The 12,994-nt window shown below is 33.7% G+C and overlaps 1 pseudogene across 1 annotated transcript; it reads left to right on the top strand.

The window, feature by feature from the left end:
• The first annotated feature begins 8,858 nt into the window (after positions 1–8,858).
• Positions 8,859–9,649, top strand: LOC149540822 (NADPH-dependent alkenal/one oxidoreductase, cytosolic pseudogene; annotated as a pseudogene). The gene is made up of 2 exons (XR_016356050.1): positions 8,859–8,977; positions 9,108–9,649. The product of XR_016356050.1 is annotated as an NADPH-dependent alkenal/one oxidoreductase, cytosolic pseudogene (transcript).
• The last annotated feature ends 3,345 nt before the right edge of the window (positions 9,650–12,994 follow it).

The following is a 12,994-nucleotide window of genomic DNA, read 5'->3' on the forward strand; positions in this document are numbered from 1 at the left end:
TTCTTGGCAGATTTTGTTGAAGATTTCAGTGATGTGCAGTGCAAGAGTTTTCATACCCAACTTCAGATATTCTGCTTGAAGCGCAACAAGGTTTTTTGCTTTACCTCCACCTAACTTCTTAATCCATGTCTCTATCTCTTGCACAGTGAAGATTTGTAGCATCGTTGACCAAAGATGGTTGTCCCACTCCACCCTCTTTTTTATAAAGTTTCTTAGCATATTTAAACCATTGGGTTGCAGTAATATTATTTTCAATTTGCTTTCTCCTTGTTTGAAGTTCTTTCCAAAAACGTTTGGGGTTATTTATGCCCAAGAAAATTAGCTCCTCTCTCTCTTTGTGAACATAAAATTAGTTTTTTTCTTCTTTAGGATCTATTTGTAGGCCTTAATGTCAAGTTTAGTTTTATTTGACTCCCTTAGGTTTCTCCTAGCCCTCTTGCATTCCTTATCAAACCAAGCATTGGTTGGAAAATAATTGGTTTTAGATTTTCTATTTTTTGCTCTCTTGCATTTTGAAAGAGCCTCATGAATTAGATTTGATAAATCATGATTGTTAACACCATGCTTATACATAGGGTGTCCCATACAAAGTTCCTCAAGAGTAGCTCTAAAAGTGTTATTGTTTTATAAAGTTAACAAAATTTTGCCCGAGAAGGGGGATATTGAGGGCCTTGGATTTTTCCCCCAATCCACCTATCCTTTGCCCAATACAAATTAATGTACAGCAGTATATGATCTAATTTGAGATCCCAAGTGTGCTCTTCAATTTCAAATTCTTCAATATTTTCATACAAATTCTATGAACAAATTACATAATCTACCACACTTTCCCTGTTGTATGTGTTGCAAGTGAAATTTCCTGACTTAGCCCATCTAGCCAAACCATTACAGATTATTAGATCAAATGTGCCATATAGAGTGATCAATTCTTCCCCAAAATGATTGTAGCCTTTAGCATCTTCAGATATTCTTTCCCATTGATGATTTCTCTCTTCTGTGAACCAAATAGGGTTATCATTTACTTTGGAGCTGAAAATACTTGCTTGCCAATTTGTTGTCCTAGCATTAAAATCTCCAACAAGAAGAACATCCCCATGCTGCGAAAAAATAGCAACATCTTTCTTTAATGCAACATAGGGGTCATTGTGATCTAAGCCACACTTTTTATAAGTTTTGATACTTGTGGAGCAAAGTAACAGGCTGCAATCTCGAGAAGAGTGTTATTTTCCACGATTTTGAGCCATATAAATTGTTTATTAGAATTAGTCTTTACCAACTGAATGGCACGACCTTCTCTTTCTTTTACTAGAACCATTTTACCTCCATGACCTTTACCATTTCCCACTGCCTCATTCCACACTACCATCTTACAATAGCCTTCAAACAATGCGGTCTTACATCCCTCATGCTCATGTGTCTCTATGAGACAAATAATGTCTTTGCCTTCTGCGATAGGTCCTAACCCAGGCCCACATCTCCACGAATAACCTTTCCAATTCCAACAAACTAAAGGACACCTGGGTTAAGCTTGATTGCTATTTGTTTTGATGTGAAAGACTTGAAGTTGAGTTATTATTGCTAAGCGTGATTGCTGATCTTGTTGTATCGTTGCATGCTAAAGTGTTTGTTGTCACACCTTTGTTGCCTTCTTGCTGCCCTTCATTGGAGTGGTGGCCAAAATGAGCAATAATTGCTTTTCCCTTGAACATCCAAGCTCTTTTGCCTTCATTTCTAGCTGTTCTGATTTTTTCCATTTCCATCCTTCTTTCTACTTGCTATCTCATAGTTAAATCCTCGTCTAAAATGAAGCAAGAACCCCTCAAGAGCTATTTTTTGTTAAGTAGATTTTGTTTGTTACTAATGCTGAGCATGACTACCTTGATTGGCCTATTTCTCTTAGTGTGTGGTTTGCTAACCCTCCAAGCATGGCAAGTTTGTCCTTGCCACAACAAGACATCTTGTAGGAAATCCCTCATTAAGCCGAGGGTATGTTCGCCTTCCCCATAATCTTTTATCCCTTTGATAATTATATTGGATGCCCTAAGCTACCTTTCCTTGACTTCTCTGTCTTGTGTGTTCACACGAATCTTTGCCTCTTCTCTTTCCATATCAAGGTGTTTACTATTTTTGTCCCAAGTTTTGGTGACTTCTGAAAAACTTGTCTTCTCCTCTTCAACCTCTTGTAATGCCCCGCCAAGGGATCCAAAAGAATTAACCTAAAGTTTTACTAAGTTTGCCAAACATTTTTTTTTTTTAAACAAGAAAGTATAATGTACACATCAAACACATAGTAGCGGAAGCAGTAACATGTAATCATCAACAAACATACCTAACAGGTTACATTCCTTAAGGATCCCAAGACATTGAGTCACATTTAAATTTAATTAATTCTAAGTCTAACAACTACCACATCCACATGAAAGAATAATAAGAAAGTCCAATATCCATTTAATATACATTTGTTTCGAATGCCTCTTGGCAAATTAATTTGGAATGCTCAATCATCCACTATACATGTCAGAGGGTATGAAAGGCTAAAAGAATATACATAAGTAGAAATAAACGTACATCATGCTCCAAGAATCCATGATACAAAGTATAGTAAAATAAATGAAACCATATACCATACATGATACATCCATCCATCCATCATAAAAGATATAAGCATCCAACATGAAATACAACTATCCATCTATCATAAAACACAACTAATCTAAGTGTGTGGTTCCTCCCAACCATCAATAGCATCATTAGACCATCATGGGTCCTAGCCATTCCCCACGCGTAACATCCCAAGTCATCAAAGAGATCATCGGTACTATCATAATAGGGATGTCACATCTAAACATTCTACAACATATGCATAAAGAAATTTAACATGCCAATCATCAATATAAGGAAATACACTAGTAAATAAAATCACCTAATCATGATAATCAAGCATCCCAAGAAGCTCCAGCCACGGTAGCAATGGACGGATCTCAAATGGTAAGAGTGAAAAAGCACTACCACCCGACCGCGTGGAACCTAAATGGTCCACTCCCACCGTGCTAAGGAGATAGTCTCAAGTCCCAAACAGGATATCAAATCACATAATCACAAGTACTCTCTAAGTCCAGGAAATCCTAAAAGTATACTAACTCAAAGGTTCCAACACATGGATCAACATCTAGACCCAGAGGCACCACAAAGACACGTAGGAATCTACTATGCAAGTGGAAAAGTGTCATCGCACGAATCACGTTGGAAGTTACCCGAGCAATCCCCTAGGAATCTCGGGTCCCCTATGTTCCTGCAGCCACTAGTATCCTCTCGTACTGATGAGGCATACTACGGACTGCAAGGTCGCAACCAACCGTTCTCTCTACCCCATCCTAGTCTGTACTAGCACTCAAGGCATGGGAGAGAACATACAATTATCTTATTAGGTTCATTTTAATCCCCATTTAGTGTAAATGTTATCACTTATTAAAAAAATTTGCAATGGGTTTCTCCAAGTAGCCTCTTAGGGCCCCGACCCCCATTGCAAGCCACTTCCGGACACTACACATAGACAACCTACCCTAGGCTCATGAAATCTCAAATCAAAGAATCATAATAAAATCACCTCAGTCCTATACAAGCGACTGAAAAACATCATAAATATAATCCACAATAACCACATTAGTTCTCCATGGGAAACTAAATAGCATCAAATAATAATCGTAATGGTCACAATAGATCTCTATCAACATGTAAAGGCATCCATGATAAATCATATTATCCAATGGTTCTCCAATGAGCAACCAGAAAGTATCCCAAAATAAATCACAATACTTATCGAAGACTCCAAAATGGTCAAGTCCTAACATGTCACACAATGACATCATCAAGAACAAATCATACACTTCAGTCCTCCCAAAGCGACTGGAAAGAAAATCAAATATAACTAATCGATGACTCAAAAATGGTTAAGTCATGTATCTCATATCATACATCTCAGCTTCACACAAGGAAACTAGAAAGCAATAACAAACAGTAAATACATCCATCATAGAGCATACTATCACATTACCTTGGTTGGTTTGAAAAGATCAAGAACAAATCATCATAATCTCACATTCACAAACCCCCAAGCCTCTGGTAACGACCTAGGACTAGTCAAGCTAATACAACCCCAAGAACCCCAAAACACAAACAACATACATAAAACAGAATGTAAGTATCAAGTTTTGGTTTGATTGATAATATACTATTGAGTTAATGTAATGTTTCAGTTTTAGTTTCAAGGTGTGATTCAAGTTCAAAAGATTTCTAGATAACCCTGCAAGTTGACCCATTCACTTGTTCGAATGAAACTGGAATTACCCTCTCATCATGTTTTAAATCAATAATATAATTCTACAATTTTATCAAATAATATCCGTTATTAATTAACTTTAATTAAACTAATTTTAATTAAATTAATTAATAATTATTGATCTAAATATTTATTTTAATATATTCATTAATTATCAATTTACTAATATTTAACCAAAAATTATTGATAAATTAATAATTACAAAAAAACTATATTAAAAATGCATCAACATTTAAATTAACAATTAATAATAAAATCTATTAATAAATATTATAATAAGTTTACATTATAAAACTTATTAATAAAGTGTTATTAATTAATAATATATTTAATATTAAAATTTATAAATAAATTTATTTATAAATCATATTAATTAAAAAGTTATCTAAATTATAATAACTTTATATTATATAGTTTTATTTTATTTTTAAACATTAACAATATGTAAGCTTATAATTTTTTTTAAAAAAAGGAAACTTTAATCATATATTAATTAATAAAAGTTTATTAAAATTTTTAAAGTATCTAAATTATTAATAAAACTTTATGAAATGTTAACATCTACTTTACTAAAGTATTAATAAAAATTCTATTTACACAAACTTTTGAATGTATTCCGCTGGCCCTTTAATATAGCTGCAGGTTATAATACACATGGTGCCGCCAGCGGATTTAAAAGGTAAGTTTATGGGGTAAGTTATTTTGTTATTTCTTTATATATATATATATATATATATATATTTAAATTTATTAAAAATATTAAAACAATCTTTCCCCAACATGTGTAAAACTTATTTATTATAAATACTTTCAATTCCATTCTCTTTCATAAAAATGTGTGTTTTGTTTTATTTTTAAGTTTCTATAATAATAATTTGAATAAATAATAATTTTTTTTATTTTTTTAAAAATTTAATTAATTTTATTTTCACTTTTAAAATATTAACAAATATAATGTGATAGAGGAAATATTAACCATTCAAGTTTCTAATTTCTTATTTTCTTTTTCTAGATTTCAAACCCTTCCTATTTTAAGTAAAATTTCATTTTTCCTATGGACAAAGTTTCAAATTGATTTATTTTTCCAATTCTTATATACAGATGAAATACGACATAATATCATAGGGTTCATAACAAAAGAGCGAATGATTCATTCAAAAAATACCCAAAAATTCTTTTTTAACAATCACGAAGAAGACAGGAAAATATAATTGCATAATTATTCAGTGGTCAAAGCACAAGACCCTACCTGAGCCTGATGCTAATACACAATCCCCAAAAATTGTGAAAGAATTTGTTCCTCGTCAAGAACCTTTCTCTGAAAATTCTCCTAGAATTCTCCTTCTAAAATTTTCTTCAAAATTTCACATCAAAAAATTGTCTCTTCAAAATTCCTCTCCCAAAATTTGCGTCTCCAAAATTTGTTCCCAAAATTCATGTTCAAAACAATCTCCCTCCTCAAAAATGAACCCTCAAGTAATAATAAGGAGTTCTCTCTCCTTAAATCGAGGAACCAACTATATGTTCACCCAGAATAACTCCGTGCTTACAAGACTCAACTCCAAATTTAGCTTTTATTAATCTTTCTTTTATCTTTTCATGCATGTTAACCAAATTATTAAATAACTTTATTTAATTTTTCTCTTGACTTCTAGTTTTAATCTTTATTACTTTAATCTCATGCACACATAATTAATTAAAATATCTTTATTATTTTCACTTATTTTATCTTTTTAATTAATTTCTTTTATTTTAAACTCATGCAATGTAGAATCTTTTTAATCATTTAATATATTTTTCACTTCTTAATTCATTTTAGAAACTTAATTGATAAAATATTTATTAATTCAATTAATAATAATATTTAGCATTTATTTAAAAATGAACTCTAGATATTTTATTATTAAATTAAATAAATATTATCATGTTCTAAATTTAAACATAGAACTTTTATCTTCAAATTTAATTCTTTTATACTTATTTAATTTCTCAATTAATTAAATATTAAAATATCATAATAATTTTTCATTAAATTAAATCATTAATTAATCTTTTAATTAGACTTAATTAATAGAAAATACACGAAGGACTCATAAAGTAAAATACGAAAACCAATTATAGAAAAACACATACCAAATCAAACAAAAGGGTTATGATCATGAATTAACATCATTCGATGCATTCAGAGGTTACTCAACTCGGATACTTGTCCTAATTATCAACTAGGACAAATGGCTAAGGGGTTTAGGATTTGGGCTTAAGATTTATCTCCCCTCTCTTACCATTGAGATAATGCGATAGGGTATGCTCATCCTGGCAATTCAGGGAAGTCGATACCTAGCACCTACAACTTGCATAAAATCCACGCATGTACAAACACAATATTCTAAGCTAAACAGGCAATGGCAGAAAGGGGTGCATCGTGTAGATCTCGACCAGCAAGTGACTACGACTCCCTTCCTTAACCACATCAGAAACGCCATACATAAAGAAAACAACCACGCACACCATACACATGCAGTATGGGGTAAGTATCCATAAGAAAACACATAAGATAATCCATCTAACTAATCATCATCAATAATTGAAAACACTGAATAATCATCATACATATATAAAATATGGAGTACCAAATAATCTCATCATAAAAATCAACTGAATGTGACACAATAACTAATAAACTCAAAGTAATGCCACTAAATATCAAGCATAAAACTAGCTTAAAAGAGTTTGTCAAAGATAACATAAATGCGAGCTAGGGACAGGCACTACACCTCTGCCTTTCCCAGCGAACTAGTGTGAAGAATCATTCACTCCTTATTATGAGGTGGCTCGGTATTTGATGTGACCTTGTTTGTTTCCAATGTAGCATTCAGGTTTTTCCATTCATCCTTCATGTTTTGCCATTCAAGCTTATGTGCTAAAAGTGTTTCTTGCAGCGTTGAGATTTGAGCTTTTAAAATGTTGTTATTATCTGCAAGAGTTTTATTTGCTACAATTAGCACTTGTATATTGCAGTAACTTTCTTGCTCCTTAGCCTCTAGGAGCTCCAACCTCCTCTTGGCCCTCAAAAGTTCTTACACATAAAGATCTGGGCACCAAGCAAGAGATGTGGAGGTAGGGCTGTAAGTGACAAAATCAACAAAGTTGTTGCCGCCACACAAATGACTATCACCACCTAAGTGTGGAGGAGGACACATTTTGACATCTTTCTATTTCTTCTCTGGTTTATGCAATCTTTGACTGTGTTTCTGCTTTTCATGTGACCCTTTCAAGCGAGCAAGTCTACGTTTTAAAATGCCCTTGAACTGTTTAACATTGACCCAAATATATTTCCCTGTCTTGCCAAGTGATGCCATTTTGACTTGCCCTAAATGCTTAGTTTCAAAGTGCACCAGAATTTCTTGATCGTTTTTGACCAATGAGATGGTTTGTTTTCCCATAGTTTGCATATCCACCGTTTGTTTTCCCATTGTTTGTGTATCCACAATTTGTTTTTCCATTGATCAAAGGAAAGAAGGACGAAAAAAAAGCTAACAAGAGCAAATATATAAAACAAAAAACCGAAAAGTGCACCTTGAAACCCTTGGCTTAAAGGCCTGCCACTATCTTGTTGTGGGCTAGGCCCAGTCTTCCTTTTGCTCTTGGAAACAAGCCTGTTTAGGATCTGAACCCTATTTGGTATTTTGTCTGTTGCACTGGTCCCACTATGATGCTCCGGTGTAATAATTTAATTTTAATTGCAGCAATACAGATTTTGGAAATGTGGAGTATCTTAGTCCCACATGGCATGAGTGGTATTTTCATCACAACGTTTGTAATTTTATGTCTTCTAACTCTGCCACGTGTTCAACTCTAAATTATGCAGTGTTGATGATAAGATATTTATGACAGCAGCCACTAAATTTTTTTTTGGAATTGTGTCTGCTGCCTTGGTTCCACTGTAATAGTTTAATTTTAATTGCAGTACAGATTTTGGCAATGCGAAGTATCTTAGTCCCACGTGGCATGGGTGGTCTATTCATCACAATGTTTGTGATTTTATGTCTTCTAACTCTGCCACGTGTTCAACTCTAAATTATGTAGTGTTGATGATAAGATATTTATGATAGCAGCCACTAAAAAATTCCAATAACAACATTTAATGCATCCTTATCTTTTAGATTTTCCCCTATATTTTTTGATATGAAAAAATCAGATTTATGTCCAGAAAAATGGTCCTTGGCCAATCAGGAAAAAGATTTTTGTTTTTGATAAATGATTTTTAAAATATACATATTAAAACTTTAAGATAACTTTAAGATACGACTCTTGAAAAAAAAACAAATAGACAGGGAATAAAACAAAAACATTAGTTCCTTGCCTTATAAGCTAGGGACTAACAAGTTGTGGGTAAGAAAAGTTGAGCGCAAACATGAGGAATCCCATTCAAAAAGCACGTTCCTTTATACTTTTGCAGTTTCCTGCTTCTGTAATCTATTGGAATATAGTTCTGTATATTGAAAACCAATCAGAAGATGTTCAAACTGGCTTCTAACCTGATGCTTATTGTTGCAGGTCATAATTTGTAGCTTGACTCATGTTCAAACATCAATTCGCGAACACGGCATATACCGCACTGCAAATAGCCCCTTTCTTGTAATTCAACTGAATCCTCCTTTTAGGGTTTAAATTTAATGTTCTGGATATCATTAGTTAGGGTTTAAATTCGAAGTGTTGGATTTCATTAGCTGAAAGTAAATAAAATTTTCCCCAATTTGTTTCGCAGATAGTGCCGGGGTGTGATGTAGCAGGAGTAGTTGCAGATGTCGGTGAAGGCATGTCGAAATTTAAGAAGGGCGACAAATTTTACGGGGACATTCAGGAACTCACGGTAGGAAGCCCTAGGCAGGTTGGCACTTTGGCCTAGTTTACGGTCGCAGAAGAACACATGTTGGCTTTGAAGCCGAGCAATTTATCTTTCGAGGAAGCCGCCAGTTTGCCACTTGCGCTCTTAACCACGCTGCAGTCGTTCAACATTGTTGATTTCCAGAAGGGGCAGAGTGTGTCTATTGTGAGAGGCACAGGCGGCGTGGGGGCTCTGGCGATCCAGGTGGCAAAGCATGTTTTCGAAGCTTCTAGAATCGTCTCCACTTTGAGCGCGGCCAAAGCAGAGTTTGTGAAGAGCCTGGGGGCAGATCATGTGGTGGATTATACGAAGCAGAGCTAGGAGCAAGTAGATGACAAATTTGATTTTTTAAAATTTTTTGTTTGAAAGAATGGGAGAGGGTTTTGACAAAAGAATTTGGAATATTTATTGTTGTTTATAGGCGAATCGTTCAAATCCCATATTCTTGCTAAAGAGGGGGATAATATAGTGGACATTGCAACGTTTCCAGCGCATCCCTGAGCAGTGAATCTAGTTGTGAAACCCATAGCCAGCGATCTGGAAAGCCTGCCGAAATACATTGAGAGCGGGAAAGTGAAGCCTGTGCTCGATCTGAAGAGCCTATATGAGTTTTCTGATGTGGTGGAGGCATTCAAATAGGAGGAAAGTGGGCGAGGCAAAGGAAAGATTGTGATTTTGCCGATTGAATGAGTGGTGTTCGTTTTAAGGCCTCGCATGGGAGATGAGCCTTGTCTTTACGCTTCACTGGTAATCGAAGGAGAGATAAAAATAATGGTGTGTATGTAGCGGGAGTGTCTTAAATATGTTTCATTAGCATCGATGGGGGTATTAAAATAATTACCCGATAGGCATTATAGGTGGGAAACTACCAAAATACATCATTGTCATATGTCTGAAATTTTTCCTGGCGTCAGAAGCTGTTTATCTATGAAATTTATGAAAATCAGTATTCTGTCGAGATTTGTGCTTGGCGATTAGCTTTTTGATCAGATCATTGCCAAGAGGCATTATAGGGATCGGGACGATTAAGTCAAAACTAAATTTATTGAAATAAGGGAATGCTCATAGATAGAAGAAAATCACGTTACCATTGCTTGCTGGTGAAGTTCTTCTCTGACATGCTAGGGCATGGGCGGTTGCTACTTATTGTCATTGAAAACAATTCATATGCCCATTCTATAATCGAAAATCTGTATGAAAGGAACTACTTTTCAAGTGGGTGTGGGCCTCCATGGTTGTTTATGGTGTGAGCAGCAGCAGGAATGTATCTCTTATCCTCTCTTGCATTTGCTTCAACAAGCATAACGAAGCCAGGCGTATTGCACCCACCTCAGAGCATATCTGTCTATCATCTGCTGCCAAGAGGTCCTTTCAATATATGAAAAATCAAATTGAGGTTGGGGAATGATGCATCAATTATCATCAATTATTGGAAGCAGTATACAGAAGCATTAGAGAAAACCCAAAAAGTCAGAACTCTCTCTGCCTATGCGGACTTGGAAAAGGGTATGGAGATCCATAAGAATATAGTTGCCTGTGGGTATAGAAATCCATACAAAATGTGGGTCTGAGCTTAAATATATAGACTTGTTGTGGAAATTATCTCCTAAATCCTTCAAGGAATTCGTTGGACAGGAAATTGTAAGGAAATCCCTTATGAATCTATTCAAGAGGAATAGGGGAAACATCTGCTGCAAGATTTTTCACTTTAACTTTGAATTGTTCATCTCCTGACGCGAGACTAAAACCGTGGTGTAAATGCAGAGAATGTTGCCTTTGCATGTCCAGGAAAGCTGTCATATGACTGAATTAAATGCATCTGACAATGACAGCTTTGAGAGACTTATATTGTGCCTCAAGACTATTTACAATCAAACCCCTCTTGATCCAGAAATGCGCTATAAAATGAAATGCATATGGTCAGTAAGAATGAGTCAGAGGTAGGTATAATACTTTCTTTAAGGAATTAATATTTAGTTTGCTAAACTTATAAAAGACAGTTATTATATTTATTCTATATAAGATATAATCATTGAAAGTAATTATAAAAAATATCAAAGTAAATTAAGACCGATGAGATTTACAAAAAATTAAACGAGTCAAATTAATAGACCTTTAAAAAAACTAAATTATTATTATTATTTTTTTATGAAATAAAAATGAGAAATATTTTAAATGAACAATAAAAAATAAATTAATATATTGAAAACACGTATGATTAAGAAAAAGAATTGATTTAAAAAATTTACATAATAGAATTTAGAAATAATACATCATTATTATAGATTATGGAAATCTAATAGTTTTAAAAGATTTGAATTAAATGGATCTTGTAATATTAAAAGACTAATTTTTTAATGTGACTTCATTCTAGAGAGACAACTTGTCATCTACCACATTGATATTTCATAATATATATACTATTGCTAATAAATGTTGGTGGAATTAGTAAAATAGCTATAAGAACAAAAATAGTTTCTCATCTCTTTTATCTTTGGAGACACCTTCTTTCATGTAATTTAAATGCATTTGAACTGTACAATAAATCTGTCTATCATTATTAGTTCTACATATGAATATTTAACTTTGATCTACCTCTAAGAAGATTTTGTTTCATCACATGGACATTTGTTTATTGTCTCAACTCTCCTTTGACTCATATAGTTCATGATTTCTTGATGGCATTAATATTTAAAGAAGCCCCACTATAATCCAAACATTTTTTTATTCTTGATAGTCTTTATTACAGAAGTTTGTACTATCATGTCTTCATCTGAATTACTAAGAACATCTAACATTTAAAGTACTTTTGTGTTAAAAGCCTAGCTAAGAAGCTTCAAGTTTGTCCTACCACACCTGCAAAAGACAAACTCAATATTTAGATTATACCAGTAGGTGTATATCACATTTTCTAATGCTTTGTCATGTATTTAACATTTGAGGGATCCAAAATTATTTCATCATGTGTGAATTTAATTTTTTGTTTGCAATTGTATACTTGATTGTTATTTTTTTTGGAAAATTATTATTTACTTTATTAACATTTTCCCTTGCCCTTCAAGATGTATCCTGATTATATTTTCCTATTGGTGTAACTATTGCACATGGTTTACATCTAGAGGTGTGCATAGAAGGGCATGATACAAGTTATGATTTGTGTGGTTTCTCTTTATTCTTGATATCTTCCTCAATGTTTAGTTTCACTTACATTGGACTTGATATTGGTTAGAGATTGATCACTAGTTTGTGTTTATGTATGTCATGTGAGAGATGCCATGGTTATTCATTTATCTCTTTCCTTTGTTGGTCGTGGAGAACTTGGAAGAGTGTTGGAGACTTGTTATGAGATTTATTTCTTTACAGTTTTCGGTTTATGTGTTGTGGATGTCCTTGATACTACATGGATTCACTTCTTTGATATGTTGTGAATGGATTGGTTACAAATTTGACATTATCTTTTGCAATGAGAGCTTCTCGGCATATATGTGGTAGCATTTCTCTTGAGGCTTGCAATTGCAGGTTACAGATTGGATATGTTGATGATGTGAGATTCACTTGGTATACCTTTGAAGGTATGGATAGTTGGAGGGGTTGGCACTTGTTGTGGGTGCTATTTCAACTATGGATATTTGACAACTGTGGATACATGTGATTACATTTGGATTAGGTGTTTGTGGTTGACATTTCAGTAGGTACATAATTTTATGATTCTTATGTGACAAGTTAGGTAGTTTTTTCTCCATCTGACTTCTACGCATGTCATGTGG

Source organism: Cupressus sempervirens, chromosome 9 (genome assembly GCF_028749045.1).
Source record: "Cupressus sempervirens isolate cs-2001-9-10 chromosome 9, ASM2874904v1, whole genome shotgun sequence".
Taxonomy (NCBI): domain Eukaryota; kingdom Viridiplantae; phylum Streptophyta; class Pinopsida; order Cupressales; family Cupressaceae; genus Cupressus; species Cupressus sempervirens.